Here is a 23,981-nt window from a genome sequence, read left to right as displayed (position 1 = left end):
AAACATGAAATTATGTAAGTACTAATCTGAATATTAAAAAATATTCAATTTGATTGCTACTTTTTTGGTTAACAAGAATATGCAAGCGTGCCTGGGTTTCTCAATTGGTTAAGGTCTGCCTTCGGCTCAGGTCCAGATCCCAGTGCCCTAGGAATTAAGCCCCACCTCAGGCTCCCTGCTCAGTGGGAAGTCTGCTTCTCCCTCTGCCACTCCCCTATTCATTCTCACTCTCTCTCTAATGAAGAAATAAAAATCTTCAAAAAATAGTCCAATCACAACAACAAATTATTTGGGGGAAAAAAAAAAGAATAAGAAAGCAGAAAATCAAGTAAATATAAAGGGAAGTAAGGACAAGAAGCCTGAGAAGAGCTATCTAAACAAATTGTCAGAATAATAAGGGTGGAAAAGGTATTGGAAGTGGGAGTCTGAATCCATGGAAACAAAGAGCTAGACTGGGAAAGCAGGAAATGGTAGATGTCATAATTTGAGTAATTTGGTTGCCAGTCACTGAAAGCAAGCTTGTAAGAAAAAAAATGTACTAAAAATACTAAAAAACTATGAAGTTACTCATATCACTTAATTAATAATTCCCTAGAATGTATCTCTTTGCTGATAAATTCCTAAAGCCCAGCTGAAGTGTCTCCTCCCCCAAAAAAGTCTGCAAACAGCATAATTAATCACTATTGCACTGAAGAGCTCATGCCATCAACCTGGGTTAGTTGTTTTATCTGCATGTCTTTCTCACTAGGATAAGAGCAAAAAGATTCTGTGTTTTTCCATCTTTTTTTCCTCCAAATCTACTGACTCTGGTAGGGGAAAGGATAAAGGCAAGAAAAGAGTAAGGAACAGAAGAGAGGACAGTAAGGGGGAGAAAGCAGGGAAAACAGTGAAATAAATCACGCTTCTCTGCATCGAAGGAAATTATGGTGGATGAGAGATCTGGTAGCCTAGTTATTAGATAATCAAAACCTTGATTCTACCTTATACTCAGTAAACAGTGTTGTTAACATTAATTGCTCCACCACTTTGAGAATAAATCTGTAATTTTAAAATGCTTTGGATCAAGTCTTTATTTTTATCACATTTTTTGCAGCTTATTGAAAACAGTGCACTTCTATGTATGTGAAATATATCATCTGACTCACGATAAAGAAGAAATTTTCTAGATAACAGGATCAGTAAATATATGTCTGCAATTTCAACTGTGATCTACTTTTATTTTTTTCCAAGTTTACAACCTCATTTTCTCAATGATTGATGGTATTCAAAAGCTAGTACATTGCATTCATTGACCTAAAACTGGACTCTTAAATTGCAGTTACTAGAATGGGTATAATGGTTAATTTTATGTGTTAACTTGACTGGGTCACAGACTGCCCAGATATTTGATCAAACATGACTCTGGCTATTTTGGGATGAGGTTAACATTTCAACAAGTAGGCTGAGTAAAGCAGATTGCTCTTTCTCGTGTGGGTGGGCCTCATCCAATCACCTGAGGGTCTGAATAGATTTTTTTCTTTCAGTAAAAGAAAATTCCAGCCACCTGACTGCTGAGCTGGGATGTTAGTCTTTTCCTATCTTTGGACTTTAATGAAAATATTGACTCTTTTTGGGTATTGAGCCACAACTTGGACTAGAACTTGTAGCATCACCCTCTCTGGTTCTTAGGCCTTTGGACTCAATTAGAACTACACCATCAACTCTCCTAGGGCTCCAGGTTGCCCACTGCAGATCTTGGGACTTCCCAGTTTCTGCAATTGTACAAGCCAATTCCTTGTAATCTCTCTCTCTCTCTCTCTAAATATAAATATATATATATATATATATATATATATATATACACACACACACACACACACACACACACACACACACACACACACATATATATATATATTTCCTGTTGGTCCTGTTTATCTGGAAACTCTAATATAAGATAAATCAGTAGGAATATGTACTTGTGTTTTTAATGTGAGAAGAGGTAGAAAGTTAGGTTTGGACAAATCTGAAGCTGTTTTTATGAATATTGATTTGTTTACTTAATACTTATTTATCTTTTATGTAAAATAAAGTATAATGGAAAGGAGATTGAACTGGGAATCCAGATGTTTGAGTTCTAGGATTGGATTCATACTACAAGTTATATATGAGACCTTGACCAAATCATTGAACCTTTCCAGACTCAAGTACCCTCACTTTAAAAGGAAAAAGATGGGATATTTAATTTCAGGATAGAAAAGACATCTAGATCCTATCCTCTCTGGAAATCAACCAAAATCAACAAGGAAAATTAGCAGCAGACACTCTCATTTGTGATGATTAGAAAATCCTCATTAGGGGTGCCTGGGTGGCTCAGTGGGTTAAAACCTCTGCCTTTGGCTCAGGTCATGATCTCAGGGTCCTGGAATCGAGCTGGGCATCCGGCTCTCTGCTCAGCAGAGAGCCTGCTTCCCCCTCTCTCTCTGCCTGCCTCTCTGCCTACTTGTGATCTCTCTCCCTGTCAAATAAATAAATAAAATCTTTTAAAAAAAGAAAGAAAGAAAATCCTCATTAACCTGAACCATAATATACATGAAGGACAGCTGTCAAATATGGTGAAAATTGAACCAGAGGAAGGAAGTAAACTGAAATAAGGGGGCTATTCTAGATTATAGGTTGAGAGAGCAGAGTTCTCTGAAGTAGGTGGCACATACCAAGGGGGAAGGTGGGCAAAGAACAAAATGGCTTATCTCAAGTAGCTCCTGAAATCTCACAAGATACTCTGCAGAGGCAGGGGATGTGATGATTCATGAGGACATTTATAGACAAGCTAACTCTTCAAGAAGGTATCTTTCTGTTTGGCAGAGTGGATAAGAAACTAAATAATAAGCAGCCTGAGGCTATCGGTCTTTATCATCTACAAAATATAAACTCGTGAAACCAGGGTTTTTTTTTTTTTCCCCCTCCCTTTTATTTATTGCTATATTCCCCAAACCCAAAGCTGCACCTGCCACTGAGTAGGTCATAATATTTTTAAGAAAGATGGATAGGTGAAGAGAGGTTATGGCTAAATCATTCCATTAACATACTTATATATGCACACAAAGAGAGAGGGAAACCCTTGTATTATTTGGGACCTTGTAAACTGAAAAATCTTTCTATTGTCTCAGGGCACCTCTCTGGGGCTGAGGGAGAAGAAGGTGGGAGGTAGTTTAAGTTTTCTGCTTTTCTCATTTTCAATGTGTATTGTTTAAGGCTAATTTAAGATCAAGTACAAACCAAACAAAAGTGTAGCAGTATAGAAAAGCAAGGAGGTGAAAGAAATAAATTATTCTGAGAATATTATCATTCAGAGTAGGGAATTAATAGATTGGTTAAAGAAAGAGAGAACTTACTATGTTATATAAAGTCATATTTTAAGCAACAAGAAAATTACTTGAAGAACTAAAATTGAACCATAAATCTTCCACATTTTGAAAAAGAAATATGTAAACATGTAAAATGAACCTAAGAAATCACAAATCAATGGTAAAATATTAAAAACAAAGTATAAAGGACTTCTGCTTCCAAGAATATTCACAATATCTTGCACAAAATGTACATATAATTTAAAGCAATCCTACTGAGAAAAATTGACAAAGCATGGTAAAAATAACTTTTTTTTTTAATTTCACAATCAAGATCGCAAAGAATTATGAAACAAAGAGCAGGAAAAGGAAACCTGGAGCAGTGACTCCTAGGAGTGGCTGATGATTCTGGAAGAGGTTAAGGGAAGAATTGAGTAGAAGTTTTGGCAGTCCCAGGAAGTCTAAATGGTTAAAAAAAAAAAAAAATCAAATCCAAGTTCTGTCAAAAAGGGATCTCTGCTAAACCCCCAAACATGGAGTTACAATCTCAAAGGGCTCTACCAAAGAGTAGGGAGTACTGGGAAAACCTGGGACTGAAGTGGTTTCAAATTATCTCAGTCCCTATAGTTGGATTAAGATGATCTAAGATTGTCGGTGCCCCTAACTATCTGCCAAAGGCAACTCTAAATCCTCTTTGAAAGAAAAAAATTCTAGGACTAAGATTATGTCCGTTCTTTTTTCATATGCCACACAATGTCTTGCACACAATAAAAAATAACCACATAAGAAAACACAAGGTAATTAAAAAATGAAGAGAAATAACAGCAATAGAAAAGGACACATAAGAGTTCAGATAGTGAATTACTAGACACAACTTTAAAATTTTTAAGATAATTTTAAAAAATCCAGATTGATTCTTTGAAGACACTAATGAAATTGGTAAACCCCTGATGAGGCTCATCAAGCAAAAAGAATCAGAAATGAAAAGGTATATATCATTACAGAACCTACAGATATTTTTAAAATTATCATATCATTTATGAATATTAACAATACTATGGTCCTAATTTGAAAATTTAGATAAAATGGATGTTTCTAGAAAAAATAATAACTTCCCAAAACTGACACAAGTAGAAATAAAAACTTTGAATCATCTGATAACGGAATTAGAAACCATGACAAATACACATCGTGATATCCTCAGAGTTATTACACTCACTTGTTTCTACATAAAATTTTATTTTCATCTTTTTGAGAAAACATTCCTTATTTTGGCTATTTGAGGAATGTTTGAGGAATTTAAAACATGATGAATACCTTTTCTATCTTATTTTACTCGACGTTATCAGAACTCTTCTATGATTTACTTCTGAGGATTATACGTATTAGCTTCTCCATTATATTGCAAACTATAGTACTGGACGATATGAGGCATAAGAGGGAAGGAAGAATAGGAGAAAGACAAGGAAGGAGGGAGGAAAGAGAAAACTCTTCTGAGTTGAATTATAATTTTACATTCACATCCTCTACAGTCTGTTTATAGCCTCCTGCCATATAGTAGTCATAAATGGCCACTGATGTTGTTTAATGTAAAACATATTCAGAGAAGCAATATGACACCGTGATTAAGATTTCTTAATCTTTTTTTTTTTAAGATTTTATTTATTTATTTGACAGACAAAAGACCACAAGTAGGCAGAGAGGCAGGCAGAGAGATAGGAGGAAGCACGCTCCCTGCTGAGCAGAGAGCCCGATGTGGGGTTCGATCCCAGGACCCTGGGATCATGACCTGAGCCAAAAGCAGAGGCTTTAACCCACTGAGCCACCAAGGTGCCCCAAGATTTCTTAATCTTAATTTAAGAAATTAAGTGCTGCCTGTGGGTGTGTAGTCTTGCTGCCGCTGAGCAAGGTCCTTGGACAAGTAAACACTCTAAATTTCGGTTTCCTAATCTATAAGATAAAGATCATCATGGTACACCTCACACTTCATTGTAAAGCTTTAGTGAAAAAATACATGGAAAAGTTTTAGCACAGAGCCCAGAAGAATTCTATGAATAGGAGCTATTATATATGATTTGGATGGGAAGAAAATAAAAATATGTGTGATTTGATTTTACGTTTTAAAATTTGTTGTTGAGGGGCTCCTAGGTGGCTCAGTCAGTTAAACATCTGCTTTCAGCTCAGGTCATGATCTCAGGGTTCTAGGGTCCAATCCCATATCGAGCTCCCTGCTCAGCAGGGAGTCTACTTCTCTCCCTCTGCTCCTCACCCCCACTCATGTTCTCTCTCTCTCTCTCCAATAAATGAATAAAATCTCAAGTAAATAAATAAAATGAATAAATGAAAAATATTATTTCATGGAAATAAAAATTTTCTGTACTAAATGTAAGGCATTTCTGGGAAACATTCTAAGTTGGGCTTCCTGGTAGCCTATGAGTTGATCAAAACATTTGACAATTTTTCTAAAGAAAAGAGGATGTAATAATAACTTGGTCTCTCTTTAAAAAAAATATACCAGGGACTCTGTATCCCTGCCAGTTGTCTGTCACATGGTTTGCTGAGACTGTCCAGCATTGTCTGAATTTCCAAGTCTCAGCACTATAAAAACAATTCACTAGAACTCCCTCCAAATAGTTTTATATTATGTAATTACTTAACACTGTCCTTCAGATGACAATATGGGGTGTATGTGCTGGGAATTATGTTGGGTTCCCTGAGAGTCCTGCAGAAAGCCTGCTTTGTCATGAAGAATGGTCCTTTGATGTTTAAGGAACGGTGTTGATAGGTTCTAGAAACTTAGTTCCTACAACTACTAGAGAATATTCATCACAGCAAAGAAGGCAGTTGAGAATGGCTGGTACAAACTCTGAAAAAACAAGGTTACTCATGTTCCAGCATGAACCCTCAAGAGCCCTTGAAGAAAAAAATCACTGTCACAGGGAACTTTCAATTGCCTGCTCGCTGATTAGACCGGATTCTTTTTTTTTTTTTTCTTTGTATCTTGGCTAAAAGACCACGGAAAACGGTCTTTCACTTAATTTCCAGAAACAAAACAAAACATAACAAAACTCTATTGCTTGTGGTTAAATTCATTTCTCATCTCAAACATGAAAGCTCCAGGTTATCACATCAAAATACATTTTCTTTAAAAATCTAAAATTATTGTGCTGAATTTTACTGCAACTAAATTCTATTTTAATTATGATATGGGATGAAATATTTTGGTACTAATCCTTTTCTGTCTCAATAAGTTAAGATACATAAGAAGTACAATTTAAAAATCATGCTGAGATAAATGTTAAATCTTTTTTACTTGTGATCGTTTGTTTTGTGAAGCCTGCTTTACAAAACAATAGCATCACTTAAGAAAGGACTTTACTGAAAAGCGTTTCTAACCATTGGTTGGAATTATCTGAGTAGGACTTCTCAGATACAGATGCTTTTGGATTTCCCATGATTTATGCTGTTTCATTCAAAATGGAAAATCATGTGGTTTGATTTTTATTGTTTTTTAAATGGAGAGGATCATCAGGAAAAAAATGCTTATGTGGTTTTATTATTATTTTTTTTGTTTTAATCAAGTGGATTGTCAAAAGGAAATGATTTCTATATACATTATGCAGGGAACAAAGATGCATTTTTGGTCATAATATTTTTCTATCATGACATTGGAGGTTTTTCAGGGGTACATGCCATGTTTTGCTTCCCTTTTCATATGAAATTATACCATCGTAAAACTTTAGACCTCTTTGTGAAAGCTGTAGTGGGAACCAGGAAGTTCTGACCATTGCCTTGACTTAAAACAAAAAACAAAAAACAAAAACAAAAACAAACAAACAAACAAAAGCAGGAAATTTCTAGGTTTTCCTTCCATAGATTTTTGTATCCTGGTACACCCTGACTAATGGGATCTTACAAACCTGTCCACACCCTTGCAACTGGGGACAGGGGAGATGGAAAGCTGACCTGTCAGTGACATACACAGCTTTCCACTTAGAAGAGCATAGGTTCCCTCCATCTTGCCACTCTGCTCTTGCCATCAAATCATCCAGTTTGCCTCCCTCGTTACAGTCCAACCTCTGGAGGAAATCCACGTATAGTTGGCAAAGTGGGCATGGGTTCTGAGTTTCTTCACTAACATTTTGATGAATATGTTTATCAAAAAGACTTATTTTTAACAAAATAATTTGCATTATAGTAAAAGTATCTAGTGTGTGATTTGAGAAAAAACATTAAGCTTCAATTGTGAAAAATATATATATATTTTAAAGATTTTATTTATTTGTGAGACAGAGAGCACGAGCAGTGGGGAAGGGCAGAAGGAGAGGGAGAAGCAGACTCCCCGCTGAATAGAGAGCCTGATGTGGGGCTCAGTTCCAGGACCCTAAGATCATGACCTGAGCTAAAGACAGACGCTTAACCTACCGAGTCACTCACGCACCCCTTGAGAAATATATATTAAGAGCAAGCCTACCTACATTGTTTCTCATTTATTCATACTTTGCTACTATAGAACATCAATAGAGTAGCTTGTTTCAGATCTTATAAGGTCTTTTTAAAATCTACAATCGCCTCATTCTCTTTCAATTCTGTTTTAGTATTTTGTGTATTTGGAAAAATTTCCTAAAAAATCCTTGGTGATTCAGAAAAAGACTTAGAACATTCAAGCTGAGCTTACTCTTACCTCCAGTGCTGTTCAAGAGAAATATCATGCAAGCCACATATATAAGTTACATTTTTCTAGTTGCCACATTAAACAAAGTAAAAAGAAACAGATGAAATTAATGTTAACAATGTATTTAATTAAATTGATGTATCCCAAAATTATAATTTTAACATGTAGTCAAAATAAAATATCATTAATGAGGTACTTTACAGCTTTCAAAATCCAGTATTTTATACTTATAGCACATCTCAGTTCAGATTAGCTGTATTTCAAGGGCTCAGAAGCAGCCACACATGGCTATGATTATTGTATTGGACAGTGCAGTTCTACTCCATGAAGAGAGCTTATGGCTACTCTATTGGATTGAAAGAATCAGTGTTTCCCTTTTTCCACTATCTCTGACCCCCAATTTTCAACCCACATGCTTTTGACATTTTAATGAACAAATGACTCTTCTAGAACTATAAAGCATGCTTATAGTTATGAATAATATTGATCTAACCTTGTTCTTCCTGTTCATGCTTTTTTAAATGGTTAATAACTTTCATTAGAAATGAATTAAATGTTTTTTTTGTAGACAAATTAGAAAGTATAGATTACAAAAAGAAAAATGTTAAGTATCTCTGTTCCCACTCCCTGAGAACTTCTGCTAACATTTTGTTGTACATCTATTTAGAATTTTCTTGTGTAATGTATGTAAAACAAGTTTTACATGTGCTCTTTTGTACTGGTTCATTTTTACCTAATATTAAATTTTAAACACCTTCCCATGTTCTTTTCATGCAACATCTGGGTGAATTTTTTTCAAGATTTTATTGGAGAGAGAGAGAGTGAGCAAGAGAGAACACAAGCAGAGGGAGGGGCAGAAAGAGGGAGAAGCAGACTCTTTGCTGAGTGGGGAGCTCAATGCAGGGCTTGATCTCAGGACCCTGGGATCATGACCTGAAGGCTGATGCTTAACCAATGGAGGCCCCCAGGCGCCTCATCTTCTGAATAAATTTTAATGGCAGAATAGTATTTCACGTAGTAGATGTACCATAATTATTTATTTAACCAATCTGTTGTTTCTGGACATTGCAATTTATCTATCTATCCATCTATCTATCTATCATCTATCTATCTTTTTTGCTGTCACAAATGGGCCTATTCTTTAGGATTGTTTCACTTATATTTGGAGTGAGGCAGCAGGAAACAGTTTTATAGATAATCCAATGAATTGGGAGTTAGTTGCAAATTGTAGCCAAACTTAATAATAGTTTTTTGATTTGTCCAGATAGAAATGTTCACTTTAGTATACATAAAGGAGCGTATAAAACAACCAAAAAACCATACTTGTGTTTAAAGATCGAATACATTTTAAATGCTTTTAGGCAAATGAAAGAAAACAGTATAACAAGTATAATCTCCTCCTTTTCTCCAAGTAGATAGTCTGAAAGAAAATAAAGGTAAACACAATCTCTCTTTCATGTTATAATTTGAGTCATCACCACTACTGTTTCAATGAAAACATAAATCCAAACTCATTTCATTTTCTGAATAGTTAGGAAAGCTAGAAATCTAAAGGGTAATTTCATAAATGCAAGACATCAACATCAAGTGTCCTTCATTTCTAGGGTGTTGAAAGGAGGAAAGACAGTTGGTTTAGTCCTCTGTCTTGCCCCCAAATTATTGAAAATCCAGACACTGACTTTTTTCACAATGTCAGTTTGCTTCCTAAAAGGAGGTAGAAATAGATCGCTGCAGCAACAAAGCCACTACTCTTCAAGATCCCTGCATGGGATGAAGAGGGTCTTCAAAGAAAGAAAATCTTACATTCAGCCAAGGAAGGTCCATGTTTGGATGCCTCAAATTATAATGTCTTAGTATATATTCTCATTACAAGTACTTATTTTCATAATAACTAGATTAAAAGGAATGACCCAGGTACAAATGGCACTTACGCATGAGTTTAAACCCATGCAGCATCTAGGTCAGAAGTCTACATTGCCCTGCTATTCAGCAGAATCCACCAGGGGAGACCCTAGGTGTCTTTCCTTTTAGTAGATTTCACGGAAAACCATCTCCATCCTTTAGAAAGGTTCTAGTAACCTCTCGGCTCAGGAGGGGAAGTGTGAAATCTTTCTTTCTCAGGAGACCTTGATCCTTGTATAAACTGTCTCACATCTTCTTCAGTAATGAACCCTTTGAGCAAAAAACGTAAGGAGTAGAGAGCTCCATCAGTCCACAAAAGTATTTCTCTTATCTTGTTCCAGGACAGCTTCAGCAGGCCTAGGTTCAAATCCATGCCAATTCATTTGCTGTGTGACCTTGAGAAACTCAATTAATCTTATGAACCTCAGTTTCCTTAGCTGTGAAATGGGAATACTCTGGGTCACAGGGGTATTGTGAGGTTTGCCTAAAATAATGAATGTAAAACACTTAGCCCAGCAGCAGGCCCCTAGTGAGCTCCCAATATCTATCCCCATGTTACTTACCTGTACATTAACTAAGACGGAAATAGCGGACAATGTAGTACTCCATCCATATTAGTCTAGGTCCCTTTTACTGTTTCTATTAATCCCTTCCCAACTTCAATATGTTTTTGCTTCTAGCAGATCATGCCTGCTCCCTCAGAGAAATACCTGGAGCTGATTTGAGAAGTTTGCAGAGGACTGAAGTAGGACTCTGAAAGCCCCAGGCTGAGTCAGGACAAATGCTAAGGCATAATCTATACTCCAGAGCTCCTCTACAGATCCCCACTGAGGTTGCAACTCGGCCTTCTCTTTCTTAGCTGCGTCCTCTGCCCCTCTACAGTTTCTCCTGGGAACACTCACTTAGCAAATCACTTGCACACAAATCCTTGTCTCAGGGCCTGCTTATGGGCAGCAGGAACGAAAATGGGGAAATCCTGTGACTGTTTTCAACAAGGAAGATCTCATCCAAGGTGTATGGATGTCTTGGCAATGGTAATAGCACCTTCTCTTGTAGACATGCAAACTCGTCTGTTTAATTGGATACCCACTATAGTAATAATACTAATAAAAGTTGTGGTTAAAGGGGCACCTGAGTGGCTCAGTTAGTTAAGCAGCTGCCTTCGGCTCAGGCCATGGTTCCAGGGTCCTGGGATTAAGCCCCACATCAGCCTTCCTTCTCAGCAGAGAGCCTGCTTCTCTCTCTGACTCTGACTGCTGCTCTGCTTACTTGTGCTCTCTATCTCTCTGTCAAATAAATAAATAAAATCTTTTTAAAAAGTTGTGGGTAAGGTTGAAGTAATAATAAAACCTTATAAATCATTTCATGGGGAAGAAAATGAGTTTGGGCTATTTTTAGGTGACTCGTTTTGTCCTCCAGCTGAAATGATTTCAAAAAATAACTATTAAAAAAACATCCCCCTAAGAGGGTCTTATGAAACTCTCAAGAGCTGAATGTTTGCAGCTTTATAAAAAGTAGTTGAGGGGTGCCTGGGTGGCTCAGTGGGTTAAAGCCTCTGCCTTCGGCTCAGGCCATGATCTCAGGGTCCTGGGATCGAGCCCTGCATCAGGCTCTCTGCTCAGCAGGAAGCCTGCTTCCTCCTCTCTCTGCCTGCCTCTCTGCCTACTTGTGATCTCTCTCTGTCAAATAAATAAATAAAATCTTAAAAAAAAAAAGTAGTTGATTTTTAAACTGTTTTAAGAAAGAATCTTTATCATCTTAATGTTATTTGTTAAATAAAATTATTTGCAGGACAATATTTATTAGCTTGTGCCTCCCTCCTTACCACCAAGGATGACTCTCTATAAGCCATTTTCTTATATGATTTGTGTACAAATTCAGGAAAATGGGTAGAGTAAGATAGTATCTAAAAAGGAGACAGAGGGGTGCCTGGGTAGCTCATTCAGTTAAGCATCTGTCTCTTGGTTTCTGCTCAGGTCATGATCTCAGGGTCCTGGGATAGACCTCCACATCGGGTTCCACACTGCCCATGGAGCCTGCTTAAGATTCTCTTTCCCCGGGGCACCTGGGTGGCTCAGTGGGTTAAAGCCTCTGCCTTCCACTCAGATCATTATCCCAGGGTCCTAGGATCAAACCCCACATCGAGCTCTCTGCTTAGCAGGGAGCCTGCTTCCTCCTCTCTCTCTCTCTCTCTCTGCCTCCCCCTCTGCCTACTTGTGATCTCTGTCTGTCAAATAAATAAAATCTTAAAAACAACAACAACATTGAGGCTCGGAGAATTTATAATTGACCTAAAATGACAGTGATAGTTATTAGCAGAGTTGAGACAGACCAGTCCAGTCAAAAGGCAGCTAGAGTCTCTTCTCCATTGTACTGATGGAATACAGGTTGTAGAATAAACACTGACTTTGCTGCATGGAGAAGACTCATTCTTAGACGGCCACCTCAAAGTTACTAAACCTATTATTATCCAAGTTTTCAAGCAGTATAACAACCAGAATAGAAATAATAGGGAAAAAAAGAGAATAGTGGACTCGAAGCTTAACTTCTATCATTCTATAGGTGCTCATTATATCAATTCTACCAATTTTATCTCAGCTTGGGGAGGTTTACTATTTTCAGATGTAGCTACTCTGCCATTCTTAGCAATATGTGATATATATAAAAATTCTAACAATATCTAACATATAGTAGGTGCTTTGGTTATCTATAGTTGTAATACAATTTGGAGGTTTAAAACAACTATTTTATGGCAAAATGGATGAAAGGTAATGGGAGGTACAAGCTTGTAGTTATGGAATGATTAAGTCATGGGCATAAAATGTACAGCACAGGGAATATAGCCAAGGGTATTATAATAGTGTTTTGTGGTGACAGTAGCTACATTTGTGGTGAGCATAGCATAAGTATAGAGCTGTTGAATGACTGTGTTGCACACCTGAAACTAATGTAATGTGTGTCAACTAGATTTCACTTTAAAAAAACAATTTTATTATATGTAACAATATTGTATGTCAGGAATTGGGATAAGATACAGCTGAATAATTCTTAGGGCATCATCAGTGTTCACTCAGTGGTATTCAGATGACGGATGGGTGTGGCTGGAGAATCAAAGTGGCTCCGTGCATGTATGTGCTGCCCTGGTGCGGATGGCTAAGTGCTGGGCTCAGGTGAGACTTTGACTCCAGCTGTTACATGTGGCTTCTCTAAGTGACAATTTCAGAACAGTCAACTGCTATTTTGAAAATTCAGAGCTCTAAAGGAGAGTATTCCAGGACACCCTGGCAGAAGCACTAAGAATTTTCACCTAGCCTTAAAATCCAACAGTGTTACTTCTACTTCATTCTTTGGTCTAGCACCGGAGGCCAGCCCAAATTCAAAGAGAGGGATATTTGTGGCCACCTTTTACTACTACAGTGGACTTCAGTAAATCTTTTTTCCTTGCAGTAGCAGTTTCTACATTATCTTATCTCTCTGTGCAACAGGAATGAAAATTTTAAAAGGGAAGGAAATATGATCCCTAATAAAGAGTAAAATCAGTTAATAGCAGCAGACACAGAATGACAGAGATGATAGAAATAATAGGCAATGATTTTAAAACATTTGTTAAAAGTCTCCAAATAAATCAAGAAAATAAAAGAAAATATGACCATAACAAAGAGAGAAATGGAAGATATAATGAAGACCCAAGTGAGACTTTTATGCCTAAAAATATAACATATAAAAAGAAAAATTAACTGAATAAGCTTTAAAACATTAAACATTATAAAAGGAGAAAAATCAAGAACTCAAAAACTTAGCAATAGAAACTATCCAAAATGGAGCACAGAGAGAGAAAAAAAAGATATAAAGAAGTGAAGAATGTATCAATCACCTGTATGAAAACATTGAGTCATTTAACACACATGTAATTAGAATTCCAAAAGGAGATGAGAGAGAAAAGGAACAGAAAAAAAAAAGATACTTGAAGCAGTAATGACCAAAAGTTTTCCAAATTTCATAAAAACTCTAAACTTACAATTCCGAGAAGCTCTAATGAACCCCAAGAAAAAAAATATGAAGAAAACTATAAGACACCTTATAAACAAATTGCTGAAAATCAGCTATAGGCAATATTTTAAAAAGGGAAACTACGCAGTTTGTCATACCACAGAATGACATCTTTAACTACTGAAAGGAAAAAACTGTCAACCTATAATTTTATGCCCCATGAACATATCTTTCTATACTGAAGGCACAACAAAGACTTTTCCAGATAAACATGACTTGAATGTTCCAGATAAAAATGACTTGAATGAAGTCATTGCCAGCAGACCTGCACTAAAAGTAACCACACCAAATTAAAGGAAGCTCTTTAGGGAGAAAGATAACAATATCAAATGGAAATCTGGATTTATTTAAATGAATGAAGAACAGTAGAAACAGTGGGTAGGAAGAAGGTAGGTTTTAAATCAATGTGGAACAGTTGAAATATAAATACAAAAAGGAGAATTAACTCATACAAAAATGTTGACCTCTGAAATGCAAATTAGAAATGGAAAGAACTTGTATATTGGTCATTTTTCAAATAAAATTATTTTTCTTCTCCATACCAAGAACAACAAAAACAAACATATAACACACACACACACACACACACCCCTTCTCAAATATATGAAACCTTAGTATTCAACATTCCTGAATAAAGTATACAGATGATGAATATATACATACTATCTCTTGAATGTCTAGCTCATTGTCCTTATTTGAAAACTGGGAACTGATTCGAAAGTTTCCTAAGCCAATATATTTTCTTCCTGGATAAAATTCACAGACAATACTTTGAAATTTTAATGAGAGATGGTGAACTTATGAACTTCCAATTGGCACGTAAGAGCCAGGAAAAAAAATGTCACTCTTTGCCACAGCCTGTGTTTGCCATTTGTAAAACAAAACAAGAAAACAAAAACAGAAAAAAAAAAACAAAACTTACTTTTAGAACACTGGACAGATGACAAGTGTTCACCAAGCTGCTTTTATCTAGAAGTACATACTGAATGCCAGCTATGTTCACAGCATCATTGTAAATAAGACTCAAACATTATAAGTTCTGACATTCATTATTTTGTAATATGTAATTCATTTTCCTATCCACCTCACCTTAATATCACCCTTTTTCGGTTGAGGATCCAAAAGCCCAATCCATCACCCTGTTTTCTTCACTGACACTTCCAGTCCTTCAGATTCTGTTATCAGATGCAGCCTTAAGTCACAGCTTAAATCAGTTCCTTGAAGAGGACTTGTCTACACTTGCATAGATCTGTACTCTTCCTTCATAGCTCTAACACAATAAAAATAGTGTAGTTATTTAAGTGGGTTTTTAAAAATGTCTTGCTCCTCCACTGGTCTCAGTGTCATGGAGGCAGGACCTTCATCTGACTTGCTTACCATAGCATTCCCTGCACCAGGCATGATGCCCAGAACATGTTAGGCATTCAACATATAAATAGTACTAATACATGCTGATTCCTGAAGTGTGTCTGGGTCACAGCTTCATAGCAAAGGAAAGAATCTCTCTATAGTTATGTAGCTTCAAAATACCATCTACATATGTTTTATAATGAAAAGCTTAAAGGAAGCCAGACTGCTGTTACTTAATTTTATGAACTTAAGTCACTCAACCTTTCTTCAGATTATTCATCCATAAAATAACAAGATTTGGACAAACACATAGGGTTGGGGTTTTTTTTGTTTTTGTTTCTCTTTTTAAGACTTTATTTATTTATTTGACAAAGAGAGCACATAAGCATAGAGAGTGGAAGAGGGAGAAGCAGGCTTCCCACTGAACAGGGAGCCTGATGCAGGACTCAATTCCAGGACCCCGAGATCATGACCTGAGCCAGAGGTAATCACTAAACTAACAGAGCCACACAGGTGCCCCAAACACATAGGTTTTAAACAGTGTTCTTTAAGGCATAATGGATTCCACAAGGTCTGAAGAAAAGTATTAAAAGAAATCATTTCCATTTTTTCTTTTAAAATGAACACAACACAAATTAAACAACAGTCCAAAGACAGGTCTATAATAAAATATTCCCACTAATATTGAGGCTGCACTATAAGGCTCACTAGAATCCTCCCTTCGGCAGTACATATACTAAAATTGGAATGATATAGAGAAGATTAGCATGGCCCCTGCACAAGGATGACACACTATAATGCTCACTAGAAAATTAGAAAAAAATGAAATAAATAGAATAAATTTCTTAAGTGGCACATAATGGGTCATATTAGAGATATATAAAATCTCAGAGAAAACAGAATGACCCTCTGCAATGCAGCTAAAGACAACATCCATCAGGCAGAGGACCAGTCAGCTGAAGGCAAGAAGAAGTTGAGTCAGAGATGAGAATTGTGAAAATTCTCATCTAGTCAATGTCCAGGACAAAAGAAACTTAAATTAGTGGATGCTTAAACTAGTGGATGGCAAACCCCACAGGCAAGGTCATTCGTTGTAAGATATGGTGGTATTAGAACATTAAAAAGCCATTTTATCTCCTTGTTTTGATTGATTTCATGCCCTTTACACAATCTTCTGATTCTGTCTTGATTCCCCACAGTAGACTGCCCACAAGATAAAATAGACATCATGAATATTCTGGTCCATATGACAGTTGTATTTCTCATCATCAATTAATAATTGGCCAACTGATTTTTATATTTTTGCTTCTTTAACAAAAACACTTACCTAGTGTTCACTATGGGCCAACATTGTTCTCTAAGTACTTCCAATAATAATTTATTAAATATTCATAGCAAGCCTCTGTGGTAGATATTATTATCCACATTTTACACTTTGCAGAATTGCAGTAGAGTATACTAAAGAATCTGAGTCTTTTTCATCTGTGATTGAAATCCTGCTCTCATACCACTGTGTGGCTTTCACCAAGTTATTTAACATTTCTCTATCTCAGATCATCATCTGTAAAATGGGTTAATAATATTACCTAACTCATAGGGCTGTTATGAAGAGGTAATATAATGTACTTTTATAGTGCTTGGCATACTGAGTGCTGTGTAGGTGTTTGTTATTTCCGTTTAGAAGCTTGTTTTATTAGCCTGGTATCTCCAAAGAAACAGAATCAAGAGGAGGTGTGTACATATATAATGAGACCAGAGACAGACAGACACAGATAAATTGATTTTACTATAAGGAATTGGCTCATCGATAATAGAAGCTGAGAAATCTAAGATATACAGTCAGAAAGGTGGAAACACAGGAAAGATGATATGGTTCCAGTCTCAGTCTAAAGGCATGAGAATGAGGAGACCCACTGTGTAAGTAAGTTCCAATCTGAGTCCAAAGGAGAAGAACAGTGTCCCAACTTGAAGGTAGGCAGAGAGAAAGAATTCTTTCTTATGCAGCCTTTGATTCTATTCAGGTCTTCAACAAATTTGATGAGGTCCATCCACATTAGGGAGGGCAGTCTACTTTTCTCAGTCGATGATTCAAATAAAAATCTCATCCAGAAACACCCTCACAGACACACTCAGAATAATGCTTAATCCAGCTCAGGACAAGAGGTCTGTAACCTACAATGGTAGAAATATTAGATTGGCAGCAGACCTATCCACAGAGATCTGGAGGGTCAGAAAGGACTGGCATGATATATTCAGAGCATTAAATGATAAAAATATGCAGCCAAGAATACTATATCCAGCTAGACTGTCAATGAAAATAGAAGGAAAAATAAAAACCTTCCAGGGCAAACACAAACTAGAAGTATTTGCAAACATGAAACCAGCCCTACAGGAAATATTGAAAGGAGTCCTCTAAGCAAAGAGAAAGCCTAAAAGTAACATAGACCAGAAAGGAACAGAGACAATATACAGTAACAGTCATCTTAGAGGCAATACAATGGCACAAAATTCATATCTTTCAATAGTTACCCTGAATGTAAATGGGCTAAATGCCCCAAATCAAAAGACACAGGGTATCAGACTGGATAAAAAAATAAGACCCATCGATATGCTGTCTTTAAGAGACTCATTTTAAACCCAAAAACACCTTCAGATTTAAAGTGATGGGATAGAAAATAATTTACCATGCTGATGGACATCAAAAGAAAGCTGGAATGGCAATCCTCTTATCAGACAAATTTGATTTTAATCCAAAGACTATAATAAGAGATGAGGAAGGACACTATATCATATAAAGAGTCTGTACAACAAGATCTAATGATTTTAAATATCTCTACCCCTAACAAGGGAGCAGCCAATTATATAAGCTAATTAATAACAAAATGAAATAAACACATTGACAATAATACAATGATAGTAGGAGACTTTAACACCCTCCTCACTGAAATGGACAGATCATCTAAACAAAAGATCAGCAAGGAAATAAAGGCTTTAAATGATACACTGGACCAGATGGACATCACAGATATATTCAGCACATTCTATCACAAAGAAACAGAATACACATTCTTTTCTAGGGCACATGGTACATTCTCAAGAATAGATCACATCCTGGGTCACAAATCAGGTCTCAACCAGTACCAAAAGTCTAAAATCATTCCCTGCATATTTTCAGACAACAATACTTTGAAACTAGAATTCAACCACAAGAGGAAAGTTGGAAAGAACTCAAATACATGGAGACTAAAAAGCATCCTACTAAAGAATGAATGGATCAACCAGGAAACTAAAGAAGAATTTTTTTTTAAAAATATGGAAACTAATGCAAATGAAAACACAGCTGTTCAAAACCATTGGGATGCAGCAAAGGTGATCCTAAGAGGAAAGTATATAGCTATACCAGCCTTTCTCAAGAAATAAGGATGGTCTCAAATACACAACCTAACCCTACACCTAAAGGAGCTGGAGAAAGAACAGCAAAGAAAGCCTAAACCCAGCAGGAGAAGAGAAATAATAAAGATCAGAACATAAGTCAATGAAATAGAAACCAAAAGAAAGGTAGAACAAATCAAAGAAACTAGCAGCTGGTTCTTTGAAAGAATTTATAAGATTGGTAAACCCCTGGCCAGACTCATCAAAAAGAAAAGAGAAAGGACCTAAATAAAATCATGAATGAAAGAGGAGATATCACAACCAACACCAAACAAATACAAACAATTATAAGAACATATTATGAGCAACTCTATGCCAGCAAATTTGACAATCTGAAAGAAATGGATGCATTTCTAGAGACGTTTAAACTACCAAAACTGAACCAGGAAGAAATAGAAAACCTAAACAGATTCATAACCAGTAAGGAGATTGAAGCAATCATCAAAGATCTCCCACAAAAAAGAGCCCAGTGCCAGACAGCTTCCCAGGGAATTCTACCAAACATTTAAGGAAGAATTAATTTACCTATTCTGAAACTGTTCCAAAAAATACAAATGGAAGGAAAACGTCCAAACTCATTTTATGAGGCAAGCATTACCTTGATCCCCAAACCAGACAAAGACCCTATGAATACCCTTGATGAACATGGATGTCAAAATTCTCATGAAGCTACTAGCCAATTGGGTCCAACAGTACATTAAAAGAATTATTCACCACACCAAGTGGGATTTCCTAGGCTGCAAGTTTGGTTTAACATCTGCAAATCAATGTGATACAATACATTAATAAAAGAAAGGACAAGAACCATATGATACTCTCAATAGTTGCAGAAAACGCATTTAGCAAAGTGCAACATCTTTTCTTGATTAAAATTCTTCACAGTGTAGGGATAGAGGATACATACCTCAATATCATAAAAGTCATCTATGGAAAACCCACAGCAAATATCATTCTCAGTGGCAGCTTTTCCCCTAAGGTCAGGAACATGGCAGAGATATCCACTATTACCACTGCTCTTCAATATAGTACAAGAAGTCCTAGCCTCAGCAATCAGACAACAAAAAGAAATAAAATGCATCCAAATCAGCAAAGAAGAAGTCAAACTCTCACACTTTGCAGATGACATGATACTTCATGCTAAAACACAAACGACTCCACCCCAAAACTGCTAGAACTCATACAGGAATTTAGTAAAGTGTCAGGATATAAAATCAATGGACAGAAATCAGTTGCATTTCTATATACCAGTAACAAGACAGAAGAAAGAGAAATTAAGGAGTTGATCCCATTTACAATTGCACCCAAAACCATAAGATACCTAGGAATAAATCTAACCAGAGAGGCAAAGAATCTGTGCTCAGAAAACTATTGAATACTCATGAAAGAAGTTGAGGAAGACACAAAGAAATGGAAAAATGTTCCATGCTCATGGATTGGAAGGACAAATATTTTTAAAAATGTCTCTGCTGCCTAGAGCAATCTCCATATTTAATGCAATCCCTATCAAAATACCATCAACTTTTTTCAAAGAAATGGAACGAATAATCCTAAAATTATTTTTAGGATTAGAAAAGACCCCAAATAGCCAAAGGAATGTTGAAAAAGAAAACCAAAGCTGTGTACACACACACACACACACACACACACACAGGAATATTATACAGCCAACAGAAAATGACGTGGATGGAACTGGAGGGTATTATGGCAGGTGAAATAAGTCAATCAGAGAAAGATAATTATCATGTGATCTCACTGATATGAAGAATTTGAGAAACAAGAGAGAGGATCATAGGAAAGGGAGGGAAAAATGAAATAAGACAAAACCAGAGATCAAGATTAAGATAAGAGACTCTTAATCTCAGGAAACAAACTAAGGGTTGCTGGAGTGGAGGGGGTGTGGGAGGAATGGAGTGACTGGGTGATGGACACTGGGGAGGGTATGGGCTATGGTGAGCACTATGAATAGTGTAAGACTGATGAATCACAGACCTGTACCCCTGAAACAAATAATACATTATATGTTAATTAAAAACAAATAATTCTTAACCAAATATCTGGGCACTCCTTAGTCCAGTCAACAAATAAAATTAACCATCACACTGTTCATACAAATATACTTTTTTTTACTTGACTCTCCTTTTCTCTAAATCCTTTAGCAATTAAAAATGCTAATCAAGAATATTATACATACACATCTACCAGTATGGCTAAAATTTAAAAGACTGATAATACCAGGTCCTGGTGGGGATGTGGAGTTAACCAGAATTCCGATTCATTACTGGTAAGAGTGAACATGGCACAATCATTTTGGAAACTGGCAGTTTCTATTGTAGCTAAGTTTGTATTTACCTATAATCCATAAATCCCAGTCTTAGGTATTTACCCAAGAGCAACAATTGTGTATGTCCATGAAAAGATTTGTATGTGATAATGTTGGTGAGGATGCGGAGAAAGGGGGATCGTCTTACTTGACTGGTGGAAATGCAAGCTGGTGCAGCTACTCTGAAAACCAGTACGAAAGTTCCTTTAAAAATTAAAAATAGAGGGACTCCTGGGTGGCTCAGTGGGTTAAAGCCTCTGCCTTCCGCTCAGGTCATGATCCCAGGGTCCTGGGATCGAGCCCCGCATCAGGCTCTCTGCTCAGCAGGGAGCCTGCTTCCCCCTCTCTCTCTGCCTGCTTCTCTGTGATCTCTGTCTGTCAAATAAATAAATAAAATCTTAAAAAAAAAAATTAAAAATAGAGCTACCCTATGACCCAGCAATTGCACTACTAGGTATTAACCCAAAGATACAAATGTAATGATCCAAAGGGGCATTTGCACACAAAGTTTATAGCAGCAAAGTCCACAGTAGCTAAACTATGAAAAGACCCCAGATGCCTATCAACAGATGAATGAATAAAGAAGATGTGGTGAGTACACACACACAAACACACACACACACACACCATGGAATATTATTCAGCCATCGTAAAAAAGAAATCTTTCCATTTCCGACAGCGTGGAAATGGAACTAGAGGATATTATGCTAAGCAAAACAAGTCAATCAAAGAAAGACAATTATCATGTCATTTCATTCATATGTGGAATTTAAGAAACAAAACAGGAGTATAGAAGAAGGGAGGGAAAAATCAAACAAGACACAATCAGAGAGGGAGACAGACCATAAAAAACCCTTAATCATAGGAAACTAAGAGTTGCTGGAGGGGATGGAATCTTTAATCTTAATGGCCCCAAATTGGAAAAATATCAACTTCAGAAGAATAAACAATATGCACATATTCATAATTAGCAATAAATGAAACAACTGATGGGTGAAACAACATGGACAAATCTCAAAAACATTATATTGAACAAAAGAAGCCAGACAGAAAATGGTGGCTATTGTGTGATTACATCTATGTGAAGTTAATAAAAAGAAGCAATTCGTGGTGGCAGAATTCAGAACAGTGGTTATTTTCTGAGGGGGTGGAGTTAGTAATTGGAAAGGGGCACATGGGAACTTTCTGGGATGATGGAGATAGTCTATATATTTATTAAATTGTGTTGAAAAAGCAGTTGTACTTAGTTTTTTCAAGTTTTTCTTTAAATTTCAGTTAGTTAACATACAGTGCAATATTAGTTTCAGGTGTACAATACAGCATTTCAGTACTTCCAAATACCACCCAGTGCTCATCACAAGTGCACTCCTTAATCCCATCATCTATTTAACCCATCCTCCACCACCTCCCCTCTGGTAACCGTCAGTTTGTTCTCTATAGTCAAGAGTCTATTGCTTGGTTTTCCTCTCTCTCTCACTCTATTTTTATGCCTTTTGCTCATTTTTTTTCCCTCAAATTCTACATAGGAGTGAAATCATATGGTATCTCTCTTTCTCTGACTGACTTATTTTGGTTAGCATAATACTCCCCAGCTCCATCCATGTTGTTGCAAAAGGCAATATTTAATTCTTTTATGGCTGAGTAATATTCCATTTTTGTGTGTGTGTGTGTATATATATATAAATATATGTGTTTGTGTGTATATATGTATATATGTGTGTATATAAATATGTGTATTTGCATGTATATGTATATGCATGTGTATACACATATGCATATGTATGTGTGTGCATGTATATATAAATGTATGTGTGTATGCATGTATGTATACATACATGTATGTATATATTCATCAGGTGATGGACCCTTGAGTGGTTTCCATTATTCGGCTATGGTGGGTAATGCTGATAAGCATCAGGGAGTATGTATCCCTTTGAATTAGTATTTTTGTATTCTTTGGGTAAATACCAAGTAGTGCAATTACTGGATCCTAGGGTAGTTCTATTTTTAATTTTTCAAGGAAGTCCCATGCTGTTTTCTACAGTGGCTGCACCAGTTTGCATTCCTACCAACAGAGCAAGAGGATTCCCTGTTCTCCAATATCCTCACCAGTACCTCTTGTTTCTTGCATTGATTTTAGCCATTCTGACAGGTGTAATATCTCATTGTAGTTTATATTTGTATTTTCCTGATGCTGAGTGATGCTGAGTATTGTTTCATGTGGTATTGGCTATCTGTATGTCTTTCTTCAGAAAAATGTCTATTCATGTCTTCTGCCCATTTTTTAGCTGCATTATGTGTAGAGTTTTTATAAGTTCTTTACCTATTTTGAATGTAAATCCTTTATTGGTTATGTCATTTGCATATATATATCTCTTCTCTCACTCGGTAGGTTGCCTTTTAGTTTTGTTGATTGTTTCCTTCACTATAGAGAAGAATTTATTATTTTGTTTCACTTACCTCAGGAGACATATCTAGAAAGAAGTTGCTACATATAATGCCAAAGAAGTTACTGCCTGTGTTCTCTATTATGGTTTCAGTTCTCAAATTTAGTTAGGTCTTTAATCCATTTTGAATTTATTTTTGTTTATGGTATAAGAAAGTGGTCCAGTTTTCCCAAAAGCTTTTGTTGAAGAAACATTTGTTTTCTTTCTTTTATGTTCAGTTAGCCACTGTATAGTATAGAATTAGTTTTTGATGTAGTGTTCAATGATTCATTAGTTAGGCATAACATTTGTTTTCTCATTAGATATTGTTTCCTTCCTTGTCAAAGATAAATTGGCCATATACTTGTGGGTTCATTTCTGGATTTTCTATTCTGTTCCATTGATCTATGTGTCTATTTTTGTTCCAGTACCATACTGTTTTGATTACTACAGTTTTATAACTTGAATTCCAGAATTGTGATTATTTTTTCAAGGTTACT

At 36.2% G+C, this 23,981-nt stretch overlaps 1 protein-coding gene and 1 non-coding gene across 5 annotated transcripts in view; both read left to right on the top strand.

The window, feature by feature from the left end:
- The window catches only part of TSHR (thyroid stimulating hormone receptor), a 175,967-nt gene that overhangs the window by 55,631 nt on the left and 96,355 nt on the right, over positions 1-23,981 (top strand). The gene's annotated exons all lie outside the window — the stretch shown is intronic.
- Positions 16,016-16,117, top strand: LOC125105771 (U6 spliceosomal RNA). Its single transcript, XR_007129037.1, has one exon. It is a non-coding gene; the product is annotated as a U6 spliceosomal RNA (small nuclear RNA).

Source organism: Lutra lutra, chromosome 7, assembly GCF_902655055.1.
Source record: "Lutra lutra chromosome 7, mLutLut1.2, whole genome shotgun sequence".
Taxonomy (NCBI): domain Eukaryota; kingdom Metazoa; phylum Chordata; class Mammalia; order Carnivora; family Mustelidae; genus Lutra; species Lutra lutra.
This window is presented reverse-complemented; position numbering and strand designations above follow the sequence as displayed.